At 44.0% G+C, this 12,976-nt stretch overlaps 1 pseudogene; it reads left to right on the top strand.

Moving 5' to 3' along the window:
- Nucleotides 1–613: 613 nt before the first annotated feature.
- On the top strand, nt 614–1,937 carry LOC147898589 (G-type lectin S-receptor-like serine/threonine-protein kinase SD2-5 pseudogene; annotated as a pseudogene).
- Nucleotides 1,938–12,976: the final 11,039 nt, after the last annotated feature.

Genomic DNA, 12,976 nt, shown 5'->3' on the forward strand with positions numbered 1-12,976 from the left:
CTCCATAAGGGCCTTAGCACATGGATGGGGGTAGCATGGGTTTAGGATGGGAATCTTTTTGTCAACATTACTCCCATCCTAGACCATGGATTTAGAATGGGAGTAGCCACTTTTTCTCCCATCTTGGACCATGGCCTCTAGACAGTGGCAACCAGAATGGGTTCCCCTTTTTTAGGGATTCAAAAACATGGTGTTCCCAAGTGGTCCCCACCTCTTAAACAATTGAAATGATGCCATGTGTCCCCTTCCACTTAAACCCATCTCTGGTTCTTTTTTTGTTAGCACATGGTGGGATGGGATTAGGATAGAAACATGCATGGGACCAGCTGGGACTACCTTTTCCCATTCCCATCCTATTTCTTCCCATGTGCTAAGCCCCTAAGTCAACCTCTTGCTTGACTGTTGTTTGTTACGGAACTTTCGAGACCTCGACTAGTGAAGAAAGCTATACCTCCATGGAGGCCTGCTTGGCGTGAGAGAGAGTCCATGGTCCCAACTGAACAAAGCACTCTCTTACCCAATGCCAATGCCGGGATTTGACATAACCTTCTCGAAAAGCTGAGCATTATCCAGTGGGAGGCGATCAAAATGATAGTATTATGAGACGGATCAGAACGGGGGACTAAGGGCAGAGAACGAGGCAGGCCTCCTTGCAAAGTCCACAATTTCATCTCCTCGAGTTCTCCATTCGTTGTTCAATCTTGAGCATCATGAACTTCTGGTGGAGGTCGATGATGACTCACAATCTGTGGATTGTCTGCTTCAGCGTCTGTTTAACCTTAGACATAGCCCTCCTGGTCTTCTCTTCGAAGAGACTCCATAAAAATAAACATCCCCACGCCCTTTATCTTTCCTTGATCGTCATCGGCGCCTGCTTGCTCCCTGTATTTCTGAGTTTACTCCGATATGCATACCTTAAGGAACGTGTAGCACAAGCAATGGATGCCCTCGGATTAGGGGAATTGGATGAAGATCCAGAGTTTCTGAAGACCCTGTCCGGATTGCCCACAAGGTTTTCATACAAGGAATTGGAGAGCGCGACCGGCAATTTCAGCAAGAAGCTGGGACGAGGAGGTTTTGGGTCGGTCTACGAAGGAAAACTGTCGGACGGCAGAAAGGTTGCAGTGAAGAGGCTGGAGAGAGAACAGCAGGGTCAGAAAGAGTTTTGTGCAGAGGTCGCCACTATTTCCAGGATCCGGCACGTGAATCTGGTATCCTTGAAGGGTTTTTGCGCGGAGAGAGCGCAGAGGTTACTTGTTTACGAGCTGATGTCCAGAGGCTCACTGGACAGATGGCTTTTCAAGAGCAAGGAGGACCAAGGGGAATCATCAACCAGTGAATCAACTCTCGATTGGGAGACGAGGTTCAGCATAGCGGTGGAGACCGCTCGAGGGCTGGCGTACTTGCACGAGGAGTGCGAGGAGACGATTTTGCATTTGGACGTGAAGCCGGAAAACATTCTATTGGACGATCAATTCCGAGCCAAGGTATCAGATTTTGGGCTAGCACGCAGCATGGAGAGAGGCAAGAGCCGGCTGGTAACGACGATGCGAGGGACACCGGGATACTTAGCACCGGAATGGCTAGTGGGATTGGGGATAGGCACGAAGACGGACGTGTACAGCTATGGAATAGTGCTACTGGAGCTGGTAAGTGGGAGGAGGAACGCGGATGAGGAGCAGGAATCGTATGTGCGAGCGGTGGCGATGAGGAAGATGAGGGAGGGAAGGGTGATGGAGGTGGTGGATGCAAGTTTGAAGGGAGAGATGGAGCAGGAGCACCAACATATGCAGGAAGCCGAGAGGTGCGTGAGCTTGGCTGTTTGGTGTACACTAGAGGATGCTTCCATGAGGCCGACCATGGGGAGAGTTGTGGAGATGTTGGTTGGCAAGGTCCCCATGATCGAGCCTCTTGTCTTCGGACCACTCGTAGCTTAGCCAAAGACACCACTCGTAGCTTACCTAGTTTGGGCATTCATCCTTCTCAGCTCGTTGCTTGCGTTCAATTCGACTCTCACTCCCTTCGTAGAGGCACTCATCGCCGTATGTGTGGGAAAGGAAAAAGAAACTTGCCTTTATAAATGTATTTGAACCCCCCTATAATGGCCATAAATTGGCTCTCCTTTTTCTCCCTAGCGTGTGTTTCACTACAAAATTTTATGCAATTCAATTTTAAAAATAGACAACTATATATATTTTAACTTGTAAATAGACAACCTATTAGTTTAGACTACTTTAGGAAGGTTTGAGTATGAATTTACCACTTAGTTTTCTTTTTTGGAAAAATATTTTAGCAATGTTTGTTAGTTGTTTTGCCCATGTAGCTATGTTGAATATGTTTCTAAGCACCATGAAAATATTAATATTAGAATTCAATCTTCTTTTTTTTAAGTCATATTACATTAAGCGAAAAGGGGGGGCAACCCCAAAAAAAAGCCCATACAAAAGTTGGCCAACTATATGGGCAAAGTCCTAGGCCTACACTCATGGATTGAGAAAGACAGAGCATTAACCCAAACAAGAGGCTCGATCTCTCAAGCACTGGCTTTCCAAGGACTTGTAGGACCCCACTTTCTTGGATAGGTCAGTCAAGCAAGGACCTACATGCCTTCGCGATCAAGGGGTAACCAGAGGCATCACCTAGCAAAGTCAGTTTCCAATTGCTTCCTATGTAAAATTTTGAAATCAAACTAGCAACCCTAATGGTGGCCTCAATTTTGAACCAGAACCCTCTTGATATAGGGCATTGCCACATTAAGTGTAGAGCTAATTCCAAGGCATTGCCACATAACAGACACAGGGTTTCTTAGCAAGTTAAATCTAACCGGTAGCCATTGATTAGTTGAATTCCAGAGAATGAAACTGTATTTACCTATACAACAATTTTGGCAATTCTCCTTAAACCTTCTTCGCCACCATCCAAGAGATTGGCGGAGCCCCCACTTTCGATTTAGCCCCATGGCAGGCAAATGATCTTCCAACAAGCATATGTATACAGATTTGGCAACAACCTTTATCAATTACGTTTTCCCCAAATATCATTGCATCACACACGTATCCCCTTTGTCTCCACATAGTTGACAGGCCAATTCTCAGGATGCTTAAAAGCAAGGTATGCATAAAGATAGTCTCCCATACTGCGAGCAAAAAATTACAGTTGATATTGACCAAAGCTTACCAACCGCCTCTTCTAGGATCCCAAATCTGAGACCAATGAACAAGCCCCTTTCTAAAAATATTGCAAGCAACTTGCATATTCAAATGCATTGAAGACATTCCATTGAGCATGGCAGCTTTGCTTCACCATATGCATTCAATCATACTAGCATCCCCTTTTAGGTCTCCTCAACCTTTCCAAGAGCATTTGTCGATCACAATCTTCCAAGCCAAAACTAGTCCATCTATTAAATCTGACCCTCAAATCCATACTGGAAAATCAGAGAAAAGTCTCTCTTACCAAGAAAGGCCCTTCCAAGACCCACCTTGGGTCTTTACCCATTTTCCAAAAAACTTCAATCCAAGGATCCACGTTCTTAAACAGATGGGGAAGCCATATGCTAAGCAAGAGCCACGTCCAACAGAACACCTAGACCCCCCTATTCTTTAGAGGCTTTGAGAGCAACCCATGGCACATAATGCATTCTACGTCTCCCAGTCTCCTCAGCCCACAAAAAAGCACGAAAGCTTCCTTCCATTCCTTTTCACTCGTTGTGCCAAAAATTTCACACCAAGGCTAAATAAGTTATGGTAGTAGACAAGACATGTTTGATAATGAGAACTCTTGCATTCAATACTAATGGTAATCACAACAACACAAAGCAACTATAGACGCGCTTGGTAGATGCGCAAAATAGCGGGCGCGTCTATAGGCGTTGCTTTAGTAGAGAAATTACGGGCGCATCTAAATGCACGTCTAAAAGCTCGTCTATTTGCGCATGAATCACTGCGTCTATTTGCACGTCTGACCTGAGAAAATACGGGCCCATCTAACATCTCGTTTATTAGCGCGTCTATTTGCGCGTGTATTTGCGCGTTTATTTGTGCGTTTACACTGAGAATCAGACGCGCATTTAGACGCGTAAATAGACGCGCTCCAGAGAATACAGAAAGTGAGATTTTGGTGTACATCATTGCTTTCCAAACATTGCCCATGATTACCAAAGCACATAATTTTTTGCAAGCCCACATATACAAGAATTAAGTGAGATGAGGAGAATGAGACAATATGTAAAATAGTTTTGCCAATATCAATTGTGGGGCTACGGTTCAATCTCATCCTCAATGAGATCAACCCTTGCCAAACTATCTACTTCAAAATCCAAACAAGTGTTTAGATCTACAAATACATTCAACCCACTACTACTTGTGCCACTCATGTGCTCATCGAAATCAGCATCTCCAATGGTAGGCTCATCCTCACGGGTAATGGCCTCAATATCTATATCTCCTATCTCATGATCATCCTCCTCTCTTGTATCACGGTCATCATCACGTCCATGGCCATGATCATCCTCCATACGCTCCATATTAGTAAATGTACTATACATCACTTTGGAACGTGGCATAATAGGTATGACATGCCACCATCTATTATTATCCACCATTGGTTGATAGACAACCTAATTCAAACACAAATACAATCATGTTACTTTTCTTGCATCAAATATTTAAAAGCGAGTATTTTTATATGTGTGCACAGTAAGTGTTCACATTGTTGCGGTAGTACTAGTGTGTCCTTCCTACTTTGCCAAAACTTTGTGGAGTCAATAGTTACAAAGCCACTTGCATGGCGTTTGATTGTTGCATTAGGGCCTCTTTCCACCACGTCCTTAAACCACTTTACATCCAAAACATACACAAAGAAGCGTCGAAAGTCAAGCATAATGATATCTTGGATTATGCCACAATAATCATCCATGGCTCCATTGGCTCCCTCAAAGCTAGCAATGACGCCGCAATCTTATGTGTTTCTCTTATCATCAATCCGTTGTGTTCGAAAATGCTTGCCCTCACACCATATAGCATTGAACATAGTGCACTACACCAAGAAAAAATCAATTAAATAAGCAATCTAAATTATAAAAAGCTCCTAACTTATGCATAACATTCTATATACCGACCTTGCTCATGCATCCCCTAGCATACTCCCATTCTTCCATTGTGATATGCATCCCCTCGTCTTTCTCTGCTTTCTCCACATCAACAAGAAACTCAGAAATATATACAAGTGACTCTTGTACCAACCAACCCTCAGCCATGCTACCTTCGGGTCTTGCATTTTGTCTCACAAAGCCCTTCAAGGTCTTCATGAAGCGCTCGAGGAAGAACAACCATCGTGCATGTATAGTACCGCATATAGCAATCTCATCCACCAAATGTACTATGAGATGTAGTTGGCTTGTGAGAATAGAACGTGGAAATGTCTCCTCCACTAAACAAACCGCCTCCACTGACATAACTCGAGCATTCTCAAGCGTGGTGGGATCTATTTCATTTGAGCTCACATACCTCACAAGCTCGCCCATCTTGTAAATACAAATTATCTTTCACGTCCTTCGATGCACTACGTGAAATCTCGGGGGGATCACTCATCATATGTAACCCTATCACGTGAGTTCAACAGAAGGATATTTTTTATTTCTAAAATTTACATAAATAAATATACATAAGGGACTATTTAAAATAGTTTTGGAAAGAATTTACAGATTTGTATAGAAAAGGGGTACATTTTATTAATGAAAAATTTTACAGATAAGGGATTTTAAATATAGGCCTTGAACGCACGTGATATAGAGGGTTTATACATAGTGACCCCCCTGAGCGTGAAATGCTAGTAGGTAGTATGAACTGAACCCGCGAGGAGGTGGTTGATTAGTTGCTTATAGCTATTCACTCACAAATTTGAAAGGAAAAAGATATTATGCATATAAAATACTTACTTGGAGCATCTTGTGCCAATCATGAGATTTCAAGCCATATAATTGCTCTACACCTCTTTTCTTGCTCTTTGTAAAGGCTCCCTTCAAACACCTCATGCATTCAGTGGGAGTACGAATTGTAGTAATAGCACGCTTCACCGTCGCCATCTCTAGCTTTGATAACATCCACGTTGCACGAGGTAAAAAAGCACGCCCATTTGGTCTCTCTTGAGGCTAAGCTTCATGCATCCTCCTTGTGGTACGTAGATCCTCCCTTATGCCTGCCGAATCTCATGTCCCATTCAAATGCTCCCAAATGGTAGATGCCACATTCTTGAAGATATGCATGGGATCAAGCAGGTGATTGATCTTGAGGTGGGACCAATATGGTAAACGATAAAAGATGGAGTATCTAAACAAAATAAAGTGTTAGCGTGCAATCTTTACTTTCAACCAATATAGCCAATCTTTACTTCCAGCCAATAGTTACAAACCCTTACCGGCTCATGCCAAGTGGCGGAGGAGTCGTGGAACCGTCCCAAATTCTCATCCAATCTCCCGCGGTGAGTGATTGTGGGAGGACTTCATTCCAAGGGGCAACATATCTAGGATGATCAGGTGGGAGAAATCGATGGTGATTCTCATAGATGACCTTATTCAATGCGTCTGCTGCCCGTGAGCCAACTAGCGAAGGACCACAAACACGACATGCATGGTAACCCGATGTAGTGAGACCTGAACAATAGATGCAATTAAGAGTGGAAGGTGGGTTTAGGGTGCCACATCCTTTGCCTATTCATAATTAAAAAATGCAATGCTTACCTGAACACTCGCCATAGCCTGGGAAGTCATGCATCGTCCACATAAAGACTGCTTTGCAGTTGAAGTCTCGTGACGAGGGAGGCCTGCTCACATCATGCACCTCGATACCTCTCCAAAGTATCTCTAGCTCATCAATCAAAGGCTCCAAATAAACATCAGGGTTTTTGACTTTATGTTTCCCTGGAATTAGAAGGGACAGCATGACATGTCCTTTCTTAATAGCCATAGAGGGTGGAAGATTGTAATTCACCAATACCACTGGCCATACACTGTAAGACGTGCTTTTGAGACCAAATGGGTTCACACTGTCCATACCCAATCCAAGTCTCAAGCTCCTAGGTTCTTCCTTGAAGCTTGGCTATGTGTCTTCAATATGCTTCCACACAGGAGAGTCCGCGGGAGTTCTCCACTTGCCATCGGTTGATCGATGGGAGGAATGCCATGACATGAGCTCTGCAATAGATTTGCACTTGAACATATGTTGGATGCGAGGGATTATGGGAAAATGTCGCAATACCTTATGAGGCACGTCCAAGGTTTTGAGATCTGCTCTATATCTTGCCTCTCCACAAGTAGGACACTCTCTTGCATCCTTATGTAGTCCACGAAACAAAACGCAATCGTTGACACATGCATGGATGCGCTTGTAATCTAATCCTCCAAGAGACGTCACATGTTGCCTTGCCATATCTCTTGAGGTCGGTAGTTTATTCTCCCTTGGAAGCATTTTACACAATAGCCTGCACGTGAAGACCATAAATGAGGAAAAGCATTCGAGTAATTGACCCACTAGCATAATTCACCATGTTTGCAAAATCGACTTTAAAGCTTACTTGAGTAATGCATTCAAACTTGCATTGCTCCATCCATAGATGGTTTGCAAGTTTAGTAACTCAAGGGAGGCACGTAGAACAGAGAATGTGCACCCCTCAAACAGTGGAGTCGATGCTGCGGTAAAAAGATCATCCTACTCCATGCTATTATCCCTCCCTTGATGGACATATAAATCCCGCACCATATCATCAAACACCTCCTCCTCCACGGCTTCATGAGGTAATGGCGGAGGGCTACTATCACCATCACTCCATGCATCCGTAACGGTCCCTCCTGAAGATCCCACCTCATATCGCTGACGCTTCACCTCCTCACGACGGGCATCGGGTAACATATGCGGGTGTGGCACTGCATCCTGTATCAAATTAAAACGGGATCATAACTCAAACATATGAACACCCATAGGTATCTCAATCAACCTTAACTTACAAACCCTTACCCTATTTACGGTCACATCCCATTCTCCATACTTTGAGATATGATTGAGTGTAATCCTACATGCACGATACATGTTTCCTCGACATCGATCACACAGACATTTGATTTTTTGCTCCAACCACATTTCGCGATGGTGGATACGGAGGGATTCATCCTCACTGGAGCTACTTGTTGAAGATGGAGACATCCTACAAACAAACAACCCACCAAATTTGCTCTTCTTCAAATGTTTAATTTAAACTCTGTGTTGCCTCTATCGTAGCGTCTATAGTCACGTCTAACAGCACATCTAAACGCGCATCTACTCTGTGTATTTAGACGCGCCTATAGACGTGCTAGTAGACGCGACTATAGATGCGGCTTTTAAACCTGCTTTTCGGCACGCTGCTCGCTTTGCTTTTCTTCACATTACTTAAACTTCGCGCGGCTTCCTTCTTTATTAGCAGATCCATAGTTTCGAAGCTTAAGAGAGAGCCTCCCATACTTACTTCCAAGCTTTCACTCAAGAGAAAGGGACCGTACCTACACTTACTTCTAAGCTTAAAGGAGAGGAGGACGAACAAGGAGAAGAAGCAAGTTTGAAAAAGAAATAAGAACCTTCCATACCTTTATCCAAGTAAGTCTTTTTGCAGTTGATCTTGTTTGGAAGTTTGCTCTCTCCAGTTTTGTACTTTCTCGTATCCAAGAAGCGCATGATCTGGGTATGAGTGTCACATTTTTGTGTCGGGCGCAATGTCCTTTTCAACTTTTTAGAAATCTCGTCTGTCGGAGCGCGTCTATAGGCGCGTCTCAGGGCGCATCTAAAAGCACGTCTACAGGCGCGTCTAACCGCGCGTCTGGCTTGTTGCAGACACACATAGACACGTCTATAGACGCTCTGTTAGACGCTCTATTAGACGCTCTGTTAAACGCTCTGTTAGACGCTCTGTTAGACGCTCTGTTAAACGCTTTGTTAGACGCTCTATTAAACGCTCTGTTAGATGCTCTGTTAGATGCGTCTATAGACGCGCAAATCAGATGGGTCTATAGACGCGCTCTGACAGTGATAAGCCTCTCTTTTCTTCCCCTTTCTTCTCAGCTCATCAGTAATAGATTTTTTTCCTTTTTTCCAGTTCAACATGTGGCCAGAAAGCGCTTCTAGCTCACCTGATCCCCGGGAATCTATTTGGAAGGACTTATATAACCTTTTAGGACACCCTCCTAGTCCTGCGGAGTTATACGGTTATATGACGGGTACTCTAAACACTCCCCAGGAGTCGGCACTATAGACTCCAAGCCACCCCACACCGCCTGAGATCACCCGAACGGAGTCAGCACAGCCGTCTTATGCCCCTTCCCCCGTACCGTCTTATGCCCCTTCCCCCATGCCGTCTTATGTCCCTTCTGCCATCCCGTCTTATGCCCCTTCCCCCATGCCGTCAGGAGGTCCTTCTATCTCGGCGAGCCGTCGACGTACTCCCCAGCCATCGAGACTCGGTTCTCCAGCTACGAGTGGTCAGCGTAGTCCCGTGCAGTCCCCAGCTACGAGTGGCCAGCGTACGAGCTCGACACGACAGGGTAGCAGGCGTAGTAGCAGGGAGAGTGGTGGGGGATGCATGGCACAGTGCTTTGGGCCATGTGGCGGTGAGGAGGAGGATGATTCAGATGATTTAGACGTGCCTTTGGGTGATGGTACAATTTATTATGACATCACTCAGACAGGAGGCATCTTGATGGATGCGCGGGGGAAGGACATCATGGCCTTCATGCGCTCTGTAATTGCTAATAATTACAGAGATTGCTTTATCCACTACAAAGACCAACCAAAGAGGTTGGCTGATGAGACCCTTGCTACTGTTCGCTCTAGGTATCCTAACCCCCCCAATCGCCAGTTCACAGATAAATGGGGGAATTCAAAGATTGTTACGATACTTAGCAATAAAAGATCTTCACTTAAGAGGCAGGCACTAGCGGAGCTTGCCAGGCTTAAGGCAGGTCAACCACCAAGGGGCCCGCCCCACACCACTCACAAGCGTGAGTGGAAGAAGGCAATGAAGTCAGCGAGGGAGGACCCGAGTCTGCAGCACGTGGAGGCACGGAGGATCCAGATGGAGGAATATGGAAGCGCGCATTTTGGAGCAGGGGGTGTTGAATCATGGGAGGCCCAATTTGTAAGTATCGATCTCAAATTATATTGCTTATGTAGTTTATTAGGAGGTTGGTTGTTTCTTTGTACTAATCCCTCCACAAAGTGTGTCACGGTCATGCAGCTTGAGATCGTGGGCAGATACCCTACTCCAGTGGAGACAGCCTACCACTGCCACCATCGCAAAGGAGATACATGGAGGTACTTCTATGATGACGGGTTGATTACTGAGGAGCAGTATACCCGAGCTACTAGAGCGGCCCCCCAGGTATTTGAAAGTAATTAAATAATGCCAAAATTATAAGTAAAGATTTGATTTTTCATACATTGATATATGTTGTCCCTTGTTTACAGGCCCATGCATAAGACGACGAGGAAGACGAGGAAGGAGGTGCAGTAGGAAGCGCAGAAGGGAGCGCAAAAGGGAGCGTGGAAGGCAGCAAGGATTAGTCATAGAAGTAGTGCTAGCTACTCTTTTTTGTACTTAAAGCCACTGGCTTGGCTTCGTGCCTCTTGTATATACACTCCTCTTATTTTTTGTACTTGAAGCCACATGACGTGGCTTAGCTTCGTGCTATATGTATATACAAGCACTTTTTGAGCTTTCAATTTTATTGCGTTTTGGAGTTGTAATATTTTATTTGGAATTGTAATTAAAATGCGGTTGGCTGTAAGAATTGAATTACACAATGTGGATATGGGATTCTTGTAACTATATAGCATACACAGTATTCTGTAAATTTTTTTTTTTTTTAAAAGCGCGTCTATCCGTGCGTTTAAAAACGCGTTTATATTCACGTTTGTCTATTCGACTTGCATCTATATGTGCGTCTATAAATGCATTTATAAGTGCGTCTATTTATGCGTCTAACTGTGCGTCTATACGTGCGCGAGTCTGATATATAGACGCGCAATTAGACGCGGGTCTCCAGATGTGAAAATAGATGCACAAATAGACACGCCCGTAAGTTTTTTATTTAGTTCATGAAACGCGTCTGTGCACGCATCTATGGGTGCTTTGTGTTGTTGTGAATCCATGCCATCATCTTAACTTAGCTCTAATCCGGTCCCTAAACTAGACAAAATGTTGCTTCAAAGGCACCCCAAGCCCCAGCGGGGCCTTGAGATACTGCACAATCTGGGCACGAGGAATCCATTATACAGGCATGGACCTAACCCAATCAGGTATATCCTCTGAGGATATTCTGAGAGGAAAAGCTTTCTCCAACTGCAGACAGGCCCTAAAGCAGAGTAATTCGAGAGATAATCTGCGCAAACTATCATGTTCATTGAAGAGGTGAGTGGGATAAAAGAGGTGCATCATGGCAAGGAGTGAGAACACATGAGATATAGAATTGAGTATTCCATTGATTGTGAGAGAGGTGACTCTCTCTTATAGAAATGGGAAGAGGGTGGCTTAGATCATAGGCACCTTCCCTACACCAGTGGCAATCAACCCCTACATCAATGGGACTGGCCTAAATCAAAGGAACCTCCCATGTGGGGGCCTTTGGCTTACATCATCACTTAGGTCACACACTAGACACATCATAGCAGTAATGTGCCTCTACAACACACACACATGTGACTCCCCTAGATGCACACATGCACATAGGGCAAGCCCTTGACCATAGTTATCCCAACATACCCCCCCTTAAGGATTTGCCTCTTGCAATGTCAAGGATACATCTAGTCTCATAGTTTCTCATGCCATCTCATGGTGGTCACACATGGCCATCTCATGGTGGTCAAGGATAAATCTATGTCGAAGATCTCATGCTAGCAAAGGTGCCCAAGGGTCAAGGTTTACAAAACTGGGATAGACCAAACACATATCACATGGCCTACATCATATGGTGACTAGAGGTGATTTACAAAAGACAAAACATATGACATTCTTTTTGGAGTACTACTTCAGGCAGAGAACCTCAAAATTTGACCAAGTGATGATAAAAAAAAAATTCAAAAACAAGTTGCTCAAAAGGCAAAGTCCTTGTCTTCTACTACAAAGTTGGGTGCTTCTTTTGCTAATGGAGTTCTCTCTTCAACCAGATATTCTTCATTTTCCTTGGAGTTGTAGTAAGAGCCATTTCTCTCCTCTTGCAAAAGAGAAGCTTCAATATCCACCCAGTTGGATGTAAAAGTGTTGCTATACTCTTCATCTAGAAGACTTTTGAGTAAAACTTGTGCACCAAATTATTTTTCAAGTTGCACCCAAACTTCATGTATCTCACACCCATCTATGTGATGAATGTATGAGTCACTAACTCCCAATGTTGTGATAGCAAGGACCTTTTCATATTGTACTATCCATTGTACTTCCCTTTTTTTTAGGATGGTGAACTTCTTGTTCTCCATAATCTTCTTGAAGGGTCTAAGTTTTATCTTGGTACCACAACATATCATTTTGATCATGTCACATCTAAGCTCATCACTTAATACAATCTTTTTAGACATCAAGGTCAAGGTAGAGCAGCCAATGAAAAGTGATGATTTTCTATATATGTCACTTACGAACAAGTAAATACCTTTGAGAAACTCCTTCACCTTATGAAGACATGATATCGAGTGGGTCTTACCACTTGGTATATTATTCAAGGGCAGTGTCAACTCTCTTACAAAATGACTAATCTTGTGGGACAAAGAAATCTCCCTCACCATAAAAATGTAGATTTCTAGAGATAAATTTAGAGAATCCTAATTGTTTAGCATACTCATACCCTATTGGCTTCTCCCAAAGTTTCTTGGATGGGGTCTTCTTCACTTTGAATTTTGTCCTTCTTGTAGTCTTCTTCAAGTGATTGGCATTTGAAGATCCCTCAGAGCTTGGCATTTTGACA

The sequence above is a fragment of the Dipteris shenzhenensis genome, chromosome 9 (genome assembly GCF_047967505.1).
Source record: "Dipteris shenzhenensis isolate YYH24624 ecotype China chromosome 9, Dip_SZ_1.0, whole genome shotgun sequence".
NCBI classification, from domain to species: Eukaryota; Viridiplantae; Streptophyta; class Polypodiopsida; order Gleicheniales; family Dipteridaceae; genus Dipteris; species Dipteris shenzhenensis.